The sequence below is a fragment of the Polistes canadensis genome, unplaced genomic scaffold (genome assembly GCF_001313835.1).
Source record: "Polistes canadensis isolate GaletaPanama2010 unplaced genomic scaffold, ASM131383v1 scaffold_136, whole genome shotgun sequence".
In the NCBI taxonomy this organism is placed as follows: domain Eukaryota; kingdom Metazoa; phylum Arthropoda; class Insecta; order Hymenoptera; family Vespidae; genus Polistes; species Polistes canadensis.
The window spans coordinates 363,490-385,302 of NW_014569683.1; the positions used below are offsets into that span (position 1 = coordinate 363,490).

The following is a 21,813-nucleotide window of genomic DNA, read 5'->3' on the forward strand; positions in this document are numbered from 1 at the left end:
TATTTTATTGTATATTACATTACGTAAATATTACAATATTAATAACTAATATATATATATATATTTATAAGGATATAATTTTTCACCCCTTTTTAAAAGAAAATATTCTATTTAAAAATCTCGAATGTAAAAAATGTTTTTTCTAAAGTTTTAGAGAAAATTAGCTAAAAGCTAATCTCTTTGTAATACTTCACAGTCGATCGAGCACATTGATCTAAGCCGACGAAGCGAGAGAGAGGTTCGTGCCGTACTTCGAAGCACCTCTACGAAAAGCTCGATCGCGTTTATCAAGCCCCTAACCGTCGGGATTGACGTCGGACCAACGCGTTATTTACCGCGACGATCGAGCATCGATCACCCGTAACGTCCGCGGCTTTAGGCTAATTCCGCGACGGAAGCTACGCCATGAACGAAAGGATTTATTGTAGCGGGTCCTACCCGCTTAATCGATAACGCCTAGCACGTACGCGATATCCTTTTCCATTTTCTATAATTGAAGAGTACAAGCGCTTTTGGTTACTAGACGTTTCAACCTGCAATATCAAATTTTCTAATCAAAAATTTATATATTTTTTTTTATCCATTTTATATTATTTTTCTTTTACTCAGGGGGTGAGTTAGGATGATATTGCGTTATTGGTATTACATGGCTTAAGAATTGTATTTTGTTATATTATTTTTTTACTATTCAATTTTGACATTTATAGTTTTTTTGTTTTTTTTTATTAATTAGATTAATTATTATAGCCAAATTTCTGGTTAAGTATATAAGTTAGCATCATAGCCGGAAATCAATCATTGATAGTAATTCCTCGGCATTGTTATCAATGCAAAGTGCCTCCCGACGAAGTCGGAAATAAGACTTTTTACAGAGTTGTTCCTAGGCATCGAACATAATACTTTGATATCCTATAGAATAAAAAATTACTATTTAAACAACGTTGGAAAGAATACATTTTCGGGACAGGCACACATATAACCTAAACCTTTTTAAATCGATTTATAACTCAAAAAGGCATTCTACGCGTAGTCTAAAGAGTGTACTTCAATTTAATATAAAAATCATTCAAATCTATTCACTCTAAGTATAAAAATGAGTCGACCTCAAATCCTAAAGTCTTTTAATATTTCTTGTATCTTTTACAATTTTATTAACTTAAAGAAAGAGAGAGATAATATATTCAATTATCTTTTAAATAAACAGAATACCGTGTTCATTAACGTTTGCTTACATTTTTAAATCACAAATACAAACCTTTATATATTTAATAATTGATAGAAAATTGTTAGTATCTATTAAAAAACTGGCTTCATTCTTTTAAAAAATTATTCGAACACTTATTTAAAATTCAACTGACCCATTTCCAAATAAACTATTGTAACAGGTCAATACACTTTCTAAGTATAACTTACACGAAACAATCTGATATATCTGTTTAAAATCCTTATCGTTTAACAACAATAACTTACTTTAACGTATCACGTTACGTAAAAAGCAAAGTTTATCTTGAACGAACTGAAGAAGAGGGATCCTTCTTCTTCCTTTTCCTCTCTCTTTATTCTCATTTTATCTTTCACTTTATTTTTTTTTTTTCTTCTTTCCTACCGAGACGACTCGGTTAACGAGTCACGGGTTATCACGAAGGGCCAAACTGGAGAATCCTGGCACGTGGTGTTGTTATGAGATAACTAACCACCAAGTAGACAAGAGAGCAAAGTAGAAGCAAGCTTTTGCCTAACCTTTTTCCTTGAACGTGCTTTTCAGAATAAAAAACTATTATGGAAACATTGTAACACTGTTCAAATAAGGATTGCAAGGCGATGTATTAAAACGCCAAAGGGGATACGGGCATCCCTTATATACTCACATGACGAGAAACAGGCACTTAGTATCGTTATATTACTAAAACAAATAAAACTCGTGGAAGCTGAAGGGAAAAAATAGAAAACGTTGAAAAAAAAGAAGAAGAAAAAGAAGAAGAATAAGAATAGGGAAAAGAATGAAAAGAAGAAAAAGATTGGGCCACGCTAAAAGGGAAAAGTTTACAGCTGCGTTTCACTCTTGGAGAATCTTGGTAGAAGGGATGAATATAAAGAGTTGCTAAATGGGGGTGGGGAGGAGGTAAGAATAGAACGAATGTGCACGATTATGGAATATACCAGGTTGAAGGTTCATGCTTGAGTAACATTATCCTCTCAGCAGGTTTTTCCTTATCGTACGGACTACCTTAAACGTGTGTTAGTATGCGCCCCCGCCTGTATATGTCATCCGTCTCTTTCGTCTGACATGAGTTTTTTTCTATTTTTCTATGTGAATGTGTTATTTCTTTGTTGTTATTTCTAACGAGGCTTAAAATCTTTTTGTTTTAATTTTTTTGTTTTTCTCCTACCACCACCCCATACACTTTTCTTTTTTTCGTTTATTCTCGCTATATTTCAAGTTGTTATTTTAAAGTTGATAGGACGATCTTCTGCCATCCATCATTTTTATCTCCAAGTTCGTCTTATTCCTTTCCAACTTTTCGATCTCAAATTTCTACTCTTTTTTTTCTTATTTATTTTTCTTTCTTTTTGTTTTTTTTCTTTCACAGGGAAAAAGAAAAATCTGAAACAAGATTTTCTACCCCTTTGAAAGATAGCGAGTGTTGATTTTAAGTATTATTTTTAACACTAATCCTGTTAAATGTTTGTACGAAGCTTTTTATATCGCAACCGATCTCAGATTACCGATTTTTTTACTAATGTTGTATTTGTTTGAATTTCATGTAAGAAAATTATCGAGTTTAAGAAATATATAAAACAATTTTCTTAATTTTCATAAATAAAATAAAAACTAAAAATAGTATATATAAATAATTTAATTAACATTTATAATTTAATTCTATATAAGCCAAATTATATTTCTGTTTAATGTCATAGATTTGATACTCGTTTAAAAAATGAATAATAAAATATAAATTCTAACATAAGTAATAAAATAAAAATTAAATGACATATAAAATATAATTCTATAATATAACATAAATTACTACATAAATAAAGCCATAAATTTACTATAATTCATACTTAAAAAATAATTACCATCTCACATGAATAAACTATTAATTATTTAATCCAAAAACGAATTAAATAAAAATTAAAATAATACGAATGGTGTCTGTATAAACGAACGTATGATATAAACGATACGTAAAATTATAAAAAAAGAATTCAAATCTAGTAAGAAAACTTATTGTTTTGATTTAAAATAGCAAAAAGGAAGAGAGAGAGAGAGAAAGAGAAAGATTTTTCCAATCTCTATTTAAACCCTATGACAACGACAAGCAAAACCATCACGTAACAGTACAGAAGTGAAGACTAGAAAAGATAAAAGAAAAGAAAATAACGTGAACATCGTCGTTTCGTCGTTTCTTGTCATCGACCTACCCCTAACCCCACCCAACCCCGTTGGGTAGACTCATATTTCAAAGTTTCTGTTTCTTCGAGATTTCACTTGTATTTGTGATTTGACGTACGTGTGTAGAAATATAGGTGGATGTCAAGAGTTCTCCAAGAGTGAAATACGAGTTTGAAATTCGAGGAAAAGAATGATATTAATAACCGTGAGTTCCTTTCTTTTCCTCTCTCTCACTCTCTCACCCTCTCTCACTTTTCTTTTGTTTTTATCCTTTATTCCAAAAAGGTATGATTATGGACTAAAGCATTGCTTTTCGAAATTTACTTTCCTTCCATTATCTTTTTACGCGTTAGTAGTAGTATCCATCCCTTCCTGACTGAAAATAAAAGAATTTTCTTACGTTTTCTCTTCTTTCCTTTACCCTTCCTCTTTTCCGCTTCACTCCCACCCCCCCACACCCCTNCCCCTCCCCCTCCCCCTCTCCCACCGCCCTACTCTATCTTTATTTTTTTCTTTTCCTTTTTCTTTCTTCTCTCTTTTCTACAGGAATTACGATCGTACGCAGAAAAATACGAGAAAAGTGCTCGGCGTAAGCCGATTTCGGGCTTACGACTCGATGCGAGAACCGAAGGAACAAAGTAGACGGGCGCATGCGTAATACTTTGAAAGGGATCATGTTAGAGAAACAAGAAAACAGTTACAAGTCTTTAAAAAGGAAATGTGTTTTGCAGCGGAATTTACAAAACAAAAAAATAAAAAGAAAGGAGAAAAGAGATGAGAGAAAAACAAAACGGAAAAGAATACGAATAAATATGAAAGAGAAAATAAAACATAAGGATGAAATTTTTATCGTATAATATATTATATCGGTTTGTCCGACAAGTTCCTAAATATTTTGAAACACAATTGTTAACAAAATATATATTTTTAATGTATTATCTTTAAACTTAATATTTTTAAGAATTTTCTTTTTTTTTTTTGTAAACTAAATCCGAGCTCTTTGAGTTTAATCGAATCGTATTTTTATTTTTCAAATTTGTAAATACTGTAAATATATATTTCGTTTTTAAATATGAATAGAAATAAAAAAAAAAATTTGTAGGTTTTTTAAAAATATTCTTTACAAAAAATCGTCAAAAACTTTACAAGTAATACGATATTTGAAGTCATAATTATTGTCGAAAAAATGGATCCAGGGTATTGAGTTCAATTATATTTTAATAAGTTACCCAAATTTGTAAATATATATGTCCATATATATATTCTAAAATATATTTCTATAAGAGTACCGAGAAATCATTGCCTTTAAAAATTTTCTTTACAAATTGTCAATAATTTTTCCGTGCAACTCAATATTTCTATCAGTTATCAAAAAAAAAAAAAAAAAAATAAAAAATAGAAAAACAAACGAAACCAAAGGATTGAATTTTATTGAATCGCAATTGAGTTTTCCAAAAAAGTTTTAACCGATTTGTAAATACGAATTCGATAAACGCATTTAAAAGCATTTATATGGAAATGTAAAAAATCGTGTATTTTGATAAAATAATTTTTAAAAGAAGAAGCTATCTAAAAGCTTCGATAATCTTGTCGATAAGTCACACGTGTCAATAGAATGAGAGAAGGGTTGTGGGGGTGAAGAGGCAGAAACTACGATACAGATAAGCCACGTTAAACGTTGTCACAGTGCCCCATACCCTCAACGATTTCTAACCGATACTGCTATTCGTAACGAGACTTTTTCAACCCTTCTTATCTTGAGTATTACCTTATCCAGATTTTTCTTTTTTTTTTATTCTTTTTAATGACCTTTCACGCCCACTCGAGTTAATAGAATGTACGAGAGGCCTGTATCATTAAATTAGGCAATAACTTTTATCGATAATGAGTCATTCTAATCTCTCTCCGTTTTATCTCTTCTCGTTCAGTTTTCATTTTTTTCTATTTGATATTTGAACTGTTACGAAATTTCGAAAAAAAAATAAGAGATAAAAAAAACATATGATAAAACCTTTCAAGAAAATAAATTTCTAACGTCTAATAATTACGAAAATAATAGAATAAAAAGAAAAGGATGTAAAAAAGAAATTATTCAACAAAATTATAGAATCGTATGTATAAAATAAAAAAAAAAAAAAAAAAAAAAAAATATAATGAAATCTAATAAAAGAAAAAAGGATAATAAAGAGAGATAATTATTTTATGCTCGATTACAAAATAAAACCATCGATACAACAATTTCAAAATAACGTACGAAAGAGAATGAAATAAATATTGAAACACTAAAATACATAATAATAATAATAATAATAATAATAATAGGGATACAGTTACAAAAAAAAGACATTAAATTTCGACGGAAGATGAAACTTATGGTAAATCTTGAATAGTCCTGTCTAACCGGCTGAAGATTATTTACTGCTGGCATACACATATGTATTTCGATATACGAGAGGTTGTAATAGAACGACAGAGAGACAGAGATAGAGACAGAGACAGAGAGAGAGCAAACATCAGCACCCACGTGTGCAGCTGTCTCACGTGCGAATGATTCATGGCACTAATAGCCGTGCCGCGTTAATATTAATTGAGGATCAGCGCCCGGACGATCGCATCAATTATGAGAAGGCCACGAAAGTAATGCAGTGTACAATTCGATGCACCGGTATAAATCCGTTTTGACTCCCCTACCCCTCACCCCTCACCCCACGACCCCCTCGACCCTACAACGCCTCCCTACACCACCCCCCCTCGACCCTACAACGCCTCCCTGACCCCATCCCAACCTCCCAACCTCCCGACCTCACCCCACCCCACCCCACCCACACCCTTCCCGCCCCCGTTTGCATTATATACGTGAGCCGCGATAAATAACGCAGCGGGTAATTAACGGAGGACGGAACGGAACGTTTATCTATCTCTCTGCAGACGCCTTTATCACGCGACGCGACACGACGCGACACCACATACTCGACGCAACGCATAAAAGCAACATTATGCGTTCCACAAATTGTATTGTATTACCGATAACGCACGACTTCGTGACCTGACTCTGGCTTGGCTTCCAGATTATTGTCACGACTATTCTCCTCATTCTGTTTCTTTTCTAATATACCATTTTCCTTTTTGATTCTACGATCACTATTATATTATATTATTTTTCTCTTTCTCTCTATATCTTTTAACTTCTAACAAAATATTTGATTATTTTTAATCTCTTTTGGATTTTATTATGATTCTAACAACACCTTGTGGTGTGCTTATTTTTTTACGTTATTTTATTCGTTGATAATTTATTATATATTTTTATTTTAAATCATACGTATTATTTATTTTATATATTCTGTAGATGATAATACTTCATATATATGGTAAATGTTTAAGTTCTGTGCGTGTATCAGTATTCAATAAATATAATTATTTTATATGTAACAAAATTTCGATTTTTGTATACAATATTATATTATATTTATGCATGGACATTTTGATTGCGTTTGACAGTCACATTTAATGTTTTAAAGACTCGTATTTAACTTTGTCAAATATTTGTGTTTTCTTTTTTTCATCCCGTATTAATTATATTAAATGTGATTGTAAAAAAAAAAAAATGAAATGAAATGAAAAGAAACAATTTGTATGAGATTACATGTACGTAAAAAATCAAAAATTGCATAAAAAATAAATTGAATATATTTTGGGATAAAAATTTGTCTATACCTTAGTGAATCAGTCTGGCGTTAAATTCAACGTTATTTTGTCGATGTTTGTTTTCTCTTCCATAACATTGTTTACATTCTCAATCGACGTCAACGATTTACATACATACATACATACATACATACATACATGCATTTCTCTCTCTCTCTCTATCTCTCTATCTCTCTTTCTCTCTCTTTCCCTTTCCTTTTTTTGTTTTTTGTTTTTTTGGAACATTCTATTCCTCTGCGCATCTTTTTTAATCCAACCACCTACTCGTTATAAGCCACAAAACAAGTGAGCCTTTGAAAAGGTCCGCTTTCACGAGACCATCGATCACGTTGATCGTTTTAAAAAATTTACGACTTCGCAGGAGGAAAAGCCTCGCAATTGCTTTCAATCGATCGAAACGTTACTCGACATACGTTTTTATTTCTCCTCCTCCTCCTCCTCTTCTTCTTTTTTTTCCTTTTTTTTTATCTTTTTGTTTCGTTTTATTTCTTTTCTGTTTTTTTTTTTTTGGTTTTCTTTCTTTCTTTTTTTCTTTTTCTTTCTTTTTTTTTTATCCCTTTAACTTACTCGTAATTCGAGAAAAAATGTTAGATAGGGGAAAAAAAAATAAAGAGTATGTTACTCCTCTTAAACGTTACGTTTGAATTTATCTCAATCACGCGTATTATTACAAAACAATCGTTCAAGTATCCGTATACCCGTTTAATATTTAAAACCATTAAATATATATTAACCAACGACGATAACTCTCTGATCCATTTTCAAAGATACCTTGATGAGTTGACGATAATATTATAGTCAGTGGTCACAGTAATAACGACAGTAATCACTTGGACTATATTAACACATATACACTTGCCAATATTTATACATACATACATACATACATACATATATACATACACACGCAAGTACATTCGTTCGTATAGATATACACACAAGATCTGTTGATGATGTTGACCAGATGTTTGTATATTAAAGCTCGTTTCGATGCTTTCGAAGGACCGAATCGATAAGGGCAGGTAACATGATACGCGATTATATTGGTCGATTCTGTGTATATTCAATGCCAATTCGTGTATGCATTCGAATCTACGAGCAAAAGTTGCTATTTCCAACGACGAAGTTTACTCCACCCCTTCCCGGTTACCACCCCACTCCCACTACACTCTCTCTCTCTCACTCTCTCTCGTTATTTCACTACGTTTGTGTGTCCCAGTGAAATCTATAACTGATCGATTTCACTCGATTAATTCATTTCGTACAGATCGAAGACCGCGAATAACGTTCAATAAATATCACTTTTCCCCCGATCGAATGGAAAATATTTTTCCTTCTCTCTCTCTCTATCTCTCTCTCTCTCTCTCTCTCTCTCTCTCTGTGTCTCTACTTGCACCACTCCACACCCTTTTATTTTATCTTTCCGTCCTTTATTTTTTCTACGTTCTCGCTATCTCGCTCGCAAGCTCGCTTTTTTTTTTCGATCAAGCTGAATTTGAAACCTAAAAACGTAGTTTCGATTTATCCCGTTGTTGCTATTTTTCTTTTTTTTTTTTTCATTTTATTTTATTTTATTTCTTTTTATTTTATTTTATTTTATTTTATTTTTTCTTCTCTATTTTATTTCACATTTTATTTTATACTTTTTTCTTTTTTTCTATTATTTTTTAGTATTCTTTCCCCTTTTTTCCTATTTTTTTTTTTTCTTTTTCATTTCCAACAATGGACCAAATTCTTTGTTTACTTCGATAAAATATTTGAAATATTTGACGAATTTTACGCGCGACGATATTCTACGTACACATTATTATAACGAAAATCCCTTGTCAAAAAATTACGAGAAAAATCCCCGTGATCCCATCATGACGTCCTGTCAATTTTTAATTAATAATTACAACGTACAAATTACGATCGTGAAAAAAAAAAAAAAAAAAAAGAAAACTAAATACGTATTCTGCTATTAACTAAAAAAAAAGTAGTAAAAAAGAGAAAAATTAATAGAAAACGATTCTTCAAATATTACCAGTGGCATCAACAAAATGGCGAATTTTTATATATAACAACGGTCGAAAAAACAACAACGTTTAAATACTTCATCAAAAATACTCACAATGGCTGATTGTTGTTGATCGTGACACTTTGGGCGACGTGTAAAAAAAAAAAAAAAGAAAATAAAAGAAAAAAGAAAAGAAAGAATTTAAAAACCAAAAAGAAAAAGAAAAAAAAATTAAAAAGGAATGTGCAAGAGCACGAACGTACCGTACATAGTTTTATCATACGAGTTTATTCGAGAGTAAAAGAAGATCGATAAGTTTCCACTTAACCGTATGAGCCCGTTCTCTGCTAATAGTGACTAAACCACCCCTCCCCTCCCCTTCCCCTTCCACCCCTCAACCACCCTCTTTCACTCCCTTACCGTTCGCGTTTACTTGCCTATAAATATATCGGCGCGTGGCTATACCAAAACGTTCGTTCAACTTTATATGCAACTTACCCTACTCGTATTTCAGCATCCACTTGTTACGATGATAACAAGTCGTGCTAACAAAAGTTTATAAATATATATATATATATGTATATTTATATAAATGTAGTCAATCTCTTTCACTGAAAATGTTTAATCTATGGAGCCCCCTCACCCATCCCTAACCCTCCCTAACCCTTCCACACATCCCCCCAACACCCCCTGGGACGATCGATTCCAAGGTAAAGAAAGTACGTTGACCTTTAGGAAAACTCTAATGTTAAAGTGTGATCGTGCAAAAATAGTTATAATCGTCAAATCAAATTCAATTACGTTTCACATTTTAAGTGTCATTACCGAAATAGAAATTAGTATGTAATATATCTTTTTGAGAAAGAATGTATATGGTGATCTTATTTGACAAGTAATATCGAACGATATTGTTACATTTATTAATAACACGCGAGTGGTAGTGGTAATTTATTTACGATTTGTTTTTTCTTTTTTTAATTTTGCGAGAATTATTTCAGTTAACGGGATTATTTTGATTCTTTCCTATTTTGATTTTTGACGTGTTTACAATTAATTGTCTTCTTGCATTATATTTTACGATTTGTGATGTTTCGAATATAAGTTCGCGTTATTATAAAAACATTAAATTAAAAAAAAGAAAAAGGAAACAAAGAAATATTTTGTATGCACGATATTTAAAATTATCTATATCCTTGAGACTATTTTTTTATTTTTATAATTAATAACGCTCGATAAAAATAACACTTATTATCGTCTAATATAATTTAGGTAATGAGAAATAATAAAATGCAATGGAAACATTAATTTTATGCAACTTACTTGCAATTATTTATCCTTCAGTCTATTACTTTTATAATTTATAATATACTAAGTAAAAAACACTTATTAAATATATAAAACTTATTTATAAAAATATTTTCTACGCCCAATAATGAAAATAATCCATCTAAACATTACAAAAAATATTAACATTATTCTAAATAAATCAATAAATAATACTACAATACCAATCTCACACATTCGTCAAGTATAAACGATAGGAAATAATAAAAGGAAAAAAAAATGAATGAACAGTGGTTTCAACCTTGCCTCGTATTATTTATCACAATTGGTTTTTTTTTCCCCTTTTTGTTTGTAACTTCCTTCGAGTTAGTCGGTAGCGATCGTTACAATTTCTTCGAGTTGGAAATAAAGATGGAAAAAAAAAGTTAAGTTAAGATAGTCCTTCTGTCGGCAGGTGCACTCAAGTACGTAGTTACCTAGGCCGTCGACTTTTAGATCGATACTCGAAGCATGTCTCGGTCGACACGCGGCTACGTGAAAGAACGTGAAAGAAAATACGACGCATCTAACGTAAGAAAGTCTACAATTTTCTCTAAACACCCCGTTCAATGCACCGGTTGGACATCAAACGTCTCACCCTATACATATATGGTGACCGGAGTCCGATACTACTATCCCCACTCGAAATGAATTTAGTTCTTCTGAACCGAACACCAGGGGAAATTCCTTTTACGCTTCGACGATTATTTCCTACGGGGAGAGGGTGGGTGATATCTATGAACGTTGTTAAATCGTCCGTAAAGTCAACTTTTACCTTCCCGTCCTTACAATGGGGAAACATTTATATGATCGATAAGTATTTGCAATATTTTTCTTTTTTTTTTCATTTTTTTTTCATTTTTTTTTTTTTTTATAGAAAATATCATAAAAATATTGCAACATTAAATTTCGATTTTACAATAGGGGGAAAATATTTATGTGATCAATAAGTATGTGCAATATTTTTTTTTATCATTTCTTTGTTTTTTTTTATATAGGAAATATTATAGACATATTGCAACATTAAATTTCGATTTTACAATGGGGTAACATTTATATGATCGATAAGAATATGTGCAATGTTCTTGTCCCCCATTCTTTTTATAAGAAATATTATAAAAATATAGTAACATTAAATTTTTATTTTTTTTTCCATCATATTACATTTGATTATTTAAAAATATTTCCAATAAATATTTCTCGCATTATTTTCAATTGAAATTTGTGAATCAAAAGTTTTAGAAATGTTGTTGCACTTGACATAGATTTGTAGATGCAGAATTTTTTCATCTATTAACATGAGTAATGCTAATTCAATTATTTACAATGTTTGTATAAAAGATTTGAAAAATGTCATAGCATTGGATGTCAATTTTGACAAAAAGAATATTCTATAAAATTAACTTGAATATTATCACATTCATTATTTATATCATAATCAATAATTACACGATCATTTTAAAAATAGATTCAAATATAAAAGATTCTAGAAATGTCATCGGATTAGATCCCAATATTTGATAACAATAATTCATCAATTGACCTAAATTATTCTATTTAAATATATTTAAACCATTTTAGCGACGGTAAAAATGTGTTACTAGAAACAAAACAGATTAAATGTCAGGTTTACTACAATCGAGCTTCGTTGAAAAAGAATTGAATTCTTCACGTTAAGTAACCAAAAAATGTTGTAAATAAATGATTTTTTTTGTAAACACATAGATTTCTTCTATAAAAGATCCTACAAATTTCCATAATATATGATCTGAATATTTTCTAGAATAAAATAATAAATAACAATTGATTCGATTATTTATATTTATATTAATTATAATCGGTAAATATATAAATGAAAGAATGAATTTTAAGATATCGTTTGAACATTACTGCGATCATGAAAGTATATTCTTTCGACAGTAAGATAAGAGAGAAAGAACGAAGGGATAACGCAAGACAGATGAAATGTGAAACTTGCCTGAATGGAGTGAGATATATGTATATGTACAACACATACACACACATACACAATCATACATATACATACACAGAAAGATATATATAAACATCTAACCCATCATAGAGTAGTACGAAGAAAAACCTGTCTCGATTTTATACCAACGCTTTTCCCTTTTGTTTCTTTCGCGATGAAAAGTCGAGGGGGATTTATAAGAGTAGTCGTAAAAAAAAATTCGGCTCTCTGCTTTGGCGTCCATCTTCAACAAGAGTATTAATCTTCCGTTCTACTTTTTTACGATCAACTTTTACGAGAAAGAAAGAAAGAAAGAAATAAAGAAAAAAAAAAAATAGAAAGAAAGAAAGAAAGAAAGAAGGAAAGAGATGCCAAAAACATTTCCTGAAGTTTACTTGATTGTTACATATTTCGATGTGTCTCAAGGTCTAACGAAATCACCCATAATTCTGTCACTTTACTTGGCACATTAAACTTTCTTCCTTTTTTCAAATATTCCTTTCTTAAAAGGACAAAAAAAAAGGAAAAATTATTATGGAAATTTGACGATGGGGTAGAAGAAGTAAAACGGGGAAAGAGAGAATTTTGCGCATTAAACTACGACAACCTTAATCTTCAGTTTTATGATCGAAGAAAAAAATGTCCTCTCTACAACGTAGATTTTGTAAAATAAATGTTAAATTATATAACTAATTTGTTTTCATTGTTTAAACATTTTCTCAGCTAACTAGGTAAACTAATGTACAAACGCGTGAACGTAAAAACAAACGATAAAAAATAACCACCCACGCAATGGCCCAGATTTTTATTTACGCGAATGCGAATATTTTTCTACGGACGACAAGCTTACTTTATTTTCTTTTTTTATAGTATTCATAGCTTTTTTTTTTTATAGTTGCGAAATATAAATGTTGTTATATTATATAAACGTTGAATCGTATTTACGATACATGTATAGATTCCTAAATTTCATGATACCATGTAATGTATGTAAGTAGTTCTCTCGGTATCATTTAAATCTGTATTAAAAACAACTTGGATCGATGAAGTATAAAACGGCACGTTTTATAATACAATTTTTTAGTATTACACGACAAACTGAGAAAAATCGATATTGTGGGGGGGGGGGGGCAAATTATAATTGATTGCAGGTTTCATGAAACACCTAGGTGTTTGATACATCGATTTCTAAGTTTCAAGATATATGTTACAATGTAGTATGTAAGTTACTATTATAGCACGGTATCAGAAAATCGGCATCACGTGTTTCAAACTTGATATACGACAAACAGAACAAAAAATCTTTAATGGTAGTTTGTTTTGCAATAAAACTGATGCAAGCTTTACGATTTATATTGCAAATTACTCGATAAAGCATCAGAAGTAATTTTCATGGATGTAGGAAAAAATAAATGAATATTTTGTGCACGATAAATTAAAAAACAAAAAAAAAACGAAAGATCGCGGTAATGATAAGTAATTTGTTTTGAAATTAAAATTGTTATAGGTTTTATATCATGCAGGTGTTTGCATTCATCGACACTTAAGTATTAAGATACAAGTTGGTATTACAGATAAAAATAGTTCGATATTGGCCAACAAGTAAATTGAAAAAATCGGTAATGTGAATACAAGTGAAAATTAATGCAAATTTCATAATGCATTTTGCGATTTATCTATTATAGTTCAGCATTTGAAATTATTTTCATCGATGCATGCAAAAAGAAAAAGAAAAACGACTGAATACGTGAAACTAAAAAAAGATCGATAATGATAATTTGTTTTAAAAAGTAAACCTGATGCAGCTTTCGTATAAATTAGGTATCAATGCACATATCTTAAAATGTTTCAACCTGTATAGGGGCTTTAATAAACAGTCGTATTAAAAAATAAAGAAAAATTGGAACAGGATACGCGTGTTTGCACACAACAAGAAGATGCTGCGTATATGCGTCCTTGGTGAAAATTAATCGATACCCTTTTGACGGTCAATGCCGACGGTTTGCTGCACCAACTGCACCTGCTCTCACTCTCGCTTCTCTTTCATTTTTTTTCTCTTTATCTCTTTCTTACTCTTTCCCGTATTTCGTGTCTTCAAAGTAATTCTACCCGCAGGTATTTATTCTTCATCTCGTTAACCATTAAATACGATGGAACGTGCCAGCGGCTTCCGAACGGCAAAGAACGAAAAGAACTTCTTTGTTCGATAAAATAAAGGAATCGAAGAATGTCTAGAAATTTCTCAAGGTCCTTCTCGTTATATTTTATTTTACATTATTTTTATTGAATTTTTTCAAGAGAGAAATTTTCCGTACCTCGTATTTGACTTATGATAATTCAAGATCGTATTTACCTTATATATATATTTAATTAAAATTAGTAATATTTTTTATATAATATATTTAATTAATATTAGTATATTTTGTATATAATATACGATATATATATATATTTAATTAAAATTAGTAATATTTTGTATATTGCGTGTAACAATTTATTTTTCATTAATATAAAATATCTAAGTCCTGTGTGTATAAAACTTAAGATACTTTAAACTCGAAAAATATCTTGTCCAAGAAAAAGATATTTTAAGAGTAACCTTGTTTGATACTTGTTTACCAAAAAAGAACGGGATAAACTCATCCTCCCTTATTTACTCTAACTTAGGGTACCGATAACGTTCGAAGATTAATCAAAGAGTCAAAAAAAGCTGCTTCCTAAAGAATTTCGAAGGAAAAGTTATGAAGGATAAAAGTGTCAGGAAAAGAAGAGCGTATATACACATATACATATATATATATATATATATAGTCTCGACATCTTTTAAGATGGAGTTCACGTTGTCCTTGCTCACGTTGAAGTGATCTTTTTACTTAGCACGTAATCCCAGGTAACGGGAACGCGTTCGTTCGTTCGTTCGTTCGTTCGTCATTCGTTCGTTCGTTCGTTGCTTGAGCATCAAAAGGGTGGTGGTAAAGGGGTAGGTAGGAAGTAGGAAAAGGGTCGTGAACTCTTTTTACCCGGTAACCTGGTGAAGTCGTAGGTAATCTCGTGGCACCGAGCTGGCTACGGTGAAAATCGATAATCGGTTGGTGCTCCTCCACTACCTTGACGTTTTCAACTACGTTACATGCCGTTGTCCGTTGTGTCACGCTCTGCAGTCCCCATACACACACACACACACACACATATGTGAGCGAACGAACGCGTACATACATACACATGTATACATATGATCACACATGCACGCATCAACTTCCAAGTGCAAATATACTGTTAGATAATCAGACAGTACCTATGAGATATATACGTGTTCATATATAGAGATATAGAGATACAATACCACCCAAAAGCTTGGAATCGTTTTCTGATTACTCCCCCCCAAAAAAAAAAAAATCTCATAACCCGATTAATTTTTAAACTAAACGATTTCAACATTTTCTTATATAATATTCGTAATACATTTGTACAATTCGTTTATCCACTTAACGACCATACTAAGAATTAACATTATTACCTATGAAATTTTCAACACAAAAATATTAATCATCAACGTACCTAAAATATTTCTAACTATTAAAAACGAAAGTATTTTTTCTTCTTATTTTTTTTTTTTCTTTCTTCTACTATAAGAAAAATACTCGTTACGCGATGCAAAAAAAAAAAAAGAATAATAATACGAAAAAAAAGAGAAAGGAAAAGAAATAAGAAACGCAAAAGGATAAACTTTTTTCCGACAAATAAATTAACCCGATTCGTGTTTTCTTTAGAAATATTATGTTTCTCAGAATTTAGATAGAGATCCGAAAACTTTTGGTTGGTAGTGTAGATACATGGATATGCATGTGCATACCAAAGCTAGCTTGAAAGATATATATATATATATATATATATATATATATATAGATATATATGTATGTATATACATAGGTACATGTATTTAGAGTGCTCCAGTTATTTCAGGTGTACCGTGAGAATCGCGTGTAACGTACTGGCACGTGCGATGCGCGGACGTTTCGTAACTGTGCAATTTTGTTAAATGCCAACGTCCTTCTCGATCGATTTTACCTCCAATATCGTTCCCGTCCATATTTCATCTCTCTCTCTCTCTTTCTCTCTCTCCTTCTCTCTCTATTTCAATGAGATACACTGACATCTCGATTAATGATTTTATGATAATTTATGCAGTCGTTCTCGTTGCTCAAATAATCGTTGAATTTGAATATCGGTTTTATTTCCATCCCAGTCATATTTTCCTAAAGTCAACAAGTTTCGAATACGTTTTCGGTTTGCCTACAATGCCGGGGTTTTATGAGAATAATATAATAAACGAGAGAACTATCTTGCTGTGATATCTTTTATGCAAAGTTCACGAAAGTTCATTCTTCTTTCTTTCTTTCATTCATTCATTCATTCATTCATTCATTCATTCATTCTTTTTTTCTTTCTTTCTTTCAATCTCGTTAATATTAAATGTTTTACAAGAGACCACTTTTACTTATTCGTGCGTTACAAATTAACGTAACAATCCCTCTCGTCATTATATTACATTATATACTATACTAATGCAGAGATAGATGTTATACGTAGACACTAAGGTTTTAATATCAGCGACATAAACATAGGTAATACTCGATGCATGAAATCGTGCATCCACCAGCTTATCTCTAGAGACTATATATCGTATGCCATTATCGAACGATCGATACGATTATCTAGTTGAACTAAAAGTAGGTATTTAGGTTAAAGTGACCTTTTATTTGTGGTCCTATTGTTTTAATTATTTTTAAATACAATGAGATATGTTTGTACTGATAACATAGAGACGTTTTACTAAGATTAATTAAATAAATTACGTTGAAGTATATTTTTTTGTTTTGTTTTGCATTTTTTTTTTTTTCTTTTTCAATAATTTGTGTTCGAATAAGTGTACAAATAATTCTGCACAGTAAATTATATTAGTAATACCCTGTTTGTTAAGTAGCGAGACAACGTTTGAAACTAATTTTAAGGGGATTAATTGTAAGCAGATAAATAAATAGGGTAGCCATGTTTGAAAACGTATTATGCTAAAAGTAAAACATAATTAAATTAAGTATTGAAATCTCTCGCTTCCGCTGAATCCAAAAAAAAATCCTCCCGAAGTTAATTCTTTTTCCAATATTAAAATGTGAGTATTCCAGTTTTCTCTCTCTTTATAAAAATATATTTTATCCAATGTCATCTCACGTGGAATCATGTTACAGATATGTGAACCTAATAATACAAATTTCTCTCTAATAATATAAATATTTGATAATTAATTATAAAAATAAAAAAAACATTTTTATAAGAAACGTAATAAATGGTGTCCCATTCGTAAAATACTTTGAGATCGGAAAATCATGAATATCTTTAGACAAAGATATTGAAATTTGATCTGTTCGTTATTTATTTATCGCACAGTTATTCTTGAGTAAATAAAAAAAATCGAATTTTATGTAAAATAAACAAAATGTTGTTACACACACACGTATTGTGCTCATGCGTGTTTGTATCCGTCTGTTTTGAAAATTATGGATTTCCTATGTATGCGAGCACACAGTTGCGGTAACATGGGAATTATGATGGAATTATGGGGGTTAACCTAATACACGTCGGTGGTGGCACGAGAAGAAAATTTATAAGCGTTCGCGCATGCGCAAAACCCTAACACGAGCGCGATATACGATCGGTTGCTCGCGAGTGAAGAGAAAATAAGCATAATGCTGCTTGGTTGTTATGGTGTTTGTCTCTCTCCTACTATTTCCCTTTCTCTTTCTCTTTCACTCTATGGTGGCCACAATGTTCCCCCATGGTAACCCGATAATGCATTATGGATACGTGAAATTCGAAGAGAATCTCACTCACCGCAGAGCCGGAAAACACAAAGTGTTCGGTGTTCGGTTCGGTTGAGTATCCGCGTGGAAGGGATCGTTTCACGCCTCGCCGATGTTTCTCGTTCCCACGTTATCCCGTCCGTTACGTTTAAGAGAGAATGAGAAAGAGAAAGAGACAATGTGAAAAAGAGAAATAATGAAAGAATGAAACAATGATAGAAAAAGATGTTACTACCACGATCGATTCGACCCACCTTATTTCTTTCATACTTTCGTTAAACTACTGAAACATTTTTCATTTCAAGGTTCGAGGTTAAATTATATGATTACTCTTTTATAGTTACGATTGATTAATCTTTATGGTTTTTTTTTGATACATCAAGAAATTTTCGTAGGAATACAAAGTGATTTTATTTTTACTTGAAATTGAATGAATTCTATGTTTATTATAAAACAGCATATTAAATGAGCATTTTTTATTTCTAATTAACTTGATCTACTTGGATAGATAATAAATTGCAATTGTATTGTTCATATTGTTTGTTTATATTGTTTTTCACGAAAAATTTTATTTTGTTTTAAGGTTCAAGGTTCTTTTATAATTACAATCTGATATTTAAGTTGATGCTTTTTGGTGCATAATAGAATTTTGCTCTCTTAATTTATTTCCGAAGATATAAGGAATAATTTTAATTTTATTTTTTTATCTTAACCTATATATACGCGTAAATAAATAAATTACAATTTTGTTTTATTAACCCATAGGAAAAACATAAATTATGTATATGAATATAAAAATTTGATATCAACCGATACAACCCTATCTCTTCACGAGAGAAATTTACATTTCTTTTCAAAATAAAATGAAAAATAATAGTTTAGAATAATCAAATTATCAATTACATCACTCAAATAACAATCATTCCCCCATTAAACTAAAAATAAACAAAACCATTTAATATCGATCAAAAATATCATTAAAATCATCCCGTGTTGCAAAAATTTATTACAAATAAAAGAAAAAATAGTACCTTATCAAACCTAAAATTGAAATGAATAAATCACAATATTATACAAAGAGAAAGAAATAAAGAAAAAAAAATAATACAAATAGAAAAAAGAAGGTTTAGTAGGTAGGGATGGAGCGAGGGGGAGAGGGGCAGGAGAATATTTGCCCATCTAAAGAAGGTTTATTTTCATTTAACTCGACTCGATCCTGAGAGACTTATCCAATGCACTTTAAATCGTTTACACCATAGCCTCCCGACGGAAGTCCGTGTTTGTACTTGCTACCGAGGACGGTTTATACTGTCCGCAATAAAACTTAGGCGAGTAAAGTCGTCGACAGCGGTGTTTCTTAAATGGTCGTCTTCTCGTCGATGGGCATTAGCCTTTATTTTTCTCTAACTCTTTCAATCATGTTCTTTATCCTTTTTTATTTATCTCTCTTTTTACGATTTTCATTCGAGTTTTGCCGAAATAACCCAATTAGAAAATCACTGAGTACGTCGAACGTTAAAACTTCGTGAAAGTTTGTTTTAGTTTGGAAGGACGTTTAGAAGATGAACGCTCGAATATAAACAGAAAATGATGAAGAGAAAGAAGAAGAAGAAGAAGAAGAAGAAGAAGAAGATAAATACATTTAATGAAAGATAAATCAAGCATCAAATAGCTCGACTGAAAAGAGACAAACTTGGATAATAATTTGGTTAGCTGAGTTTACTGAGTTTTGATGCTTCGATATATCGTATCCATTAACGGTATGCACGATCAAACCTAATTACAATGGATTCGTGCATCAGGGTTGCGTTCGTCCTTCCGTTCCCTTATTCCTTTGTTCATTAGTTCGTTTCTTCTTTCCTTCGTTCGTTCGTTCGTCGTATTGATTAGTAGATATACGTCATTCCTTTGAAAGAACCTTAAATAAGATAGTTAATCTGTTCAAATAATGTATGTGTGTATAATAAACGTATGTGTTACAAATTAATATCATTAATAAATACACAAATCCATTATTTTTAACATTTCTGTTGAAACAATTTTATTGTAAGCACACATTCATTTATGTTAAATAAATATAATATTTTTCAATTAAAATCCTTCTCTTAATTTTATTTCTTTTTCTCTATAAAAATTTATGTAACCATAAATAATTCACAATTATTATAAAAATGGAATAGAGTGTGTCCTCTTATTGTTTAAAAATCCAGTTGTGTAAAATAAATAAAATATATTTTCAATTTAAGTCGTTCTTAATTTAACTTACTAAATATTTCATTTTCGAATATATATACTCTCTTGTATAAAATAAATAAAATATTATATTAATAATTTTAATTTCTCGATATTACTTCATTTCTCTTTTTTATGATTATTTTTTTTTTTTGTAACCTAAAATAATTCACGATTAATATCGAGCAAAGACTGATTAACTACTGTCATAGTCGATTTAATTAAATCATTAATAAAGCGAAAATCTTCATAGGTCTCTTCAGTACATCGATAAGAGATTTCACTCTTCTCGCGACATTGATACACGCACCTCCATAAAGCACTTTGTCTTGACTATAAGAAAGATAGAGAGAGAGAGAGAGAGAGAAAGAGAGAGGGGAGAATAAGAAAGTGGTGGGGATCAGAGGTTATCGAGACCCACGATTTCTCATCGTTCGTTTCTCGATGAGATGCTAACGAACCTTCTTCCTTCCTCCCCCCCACCCCTTCTTCTTCACCTCTCTCATCTTAGTACCGTTTTGCAAGACGACAGGAAGTCACGTTAAAGGATCGATCTATCGATCGTTTGATCTTACGATCGATAAATCGCATTCTATCGTCAAGTCAAAGAACCCTAAACTATCAAGGATGAGGAAATTCTACTACACTTGACAATATCGATCTCTCGATGGTGAACACACTAACTCGACCTTCTTCTTCTTCTTCTTCTTCTTCTTCTTGATTCCTGGACCTCGTACAAGGTATTTTTCGAGTCAAAGGTCAAAGGCAAAGAACATCGATCAAAGTTTTCGCGCGATTTACTCCTAAGACTTGAGCAATAACGAACCGAAAACGTTCCATCAACTTTTTCCATATCGTTTTGGTCTTTTAAACGAAAACCGGTTTCCTACTTACTTACTTACTTACTTACTTACTTACTTACTTACTTACTCTACATTTTTTTTTTTATCTTATTCTTTTTTCTGTTCTTTGTTTTTTGTTTTTTTAGTTTTTATCTTTAGTTTCCTGAACTTTTGCTCAACCTGTCCTTGGAACATTTTTAGATTGGGCAACGACGACTAGGGATTTCTCACTCCTGGGATCGATTAGTTTTATGTCCTTTCTTCTGTTAGATATTTAAAGAAAAAGTTACCAAATCGGATGTTAAAAGTTCAAAAGTTAAATGGCTGTTAGGAGTAGATTACTCGATTTTATATAAAGTTTGATTTTTTAGTTATTTCAGGTAATAAGAAAAATTATATTTATTAAGCGTTATCAATAATTCTATTTGTTTAATTGTTAATTAAAAACACATTTTGCAGATTTTAGTGCATTCATATAATTTTTA

At 31.0% G+C, this 21,813-nt stretch overlaps 1 protein-coding gene across 1 annotated transcript in view; it reads left to right on the forward strand.

Annotated features, from left to right (window-relative positions):
• The window catches only part of LOC106788347 (GATA zinc finger domain-containing protein 10-like), a 375,811-nt gene that overhangs the window by 351,699 nt on the left and 2,299 nt on the right, over positions 1-21,813 (forward strand). The gene's annotated exons all lie outside the window — the stretch shown is intronic.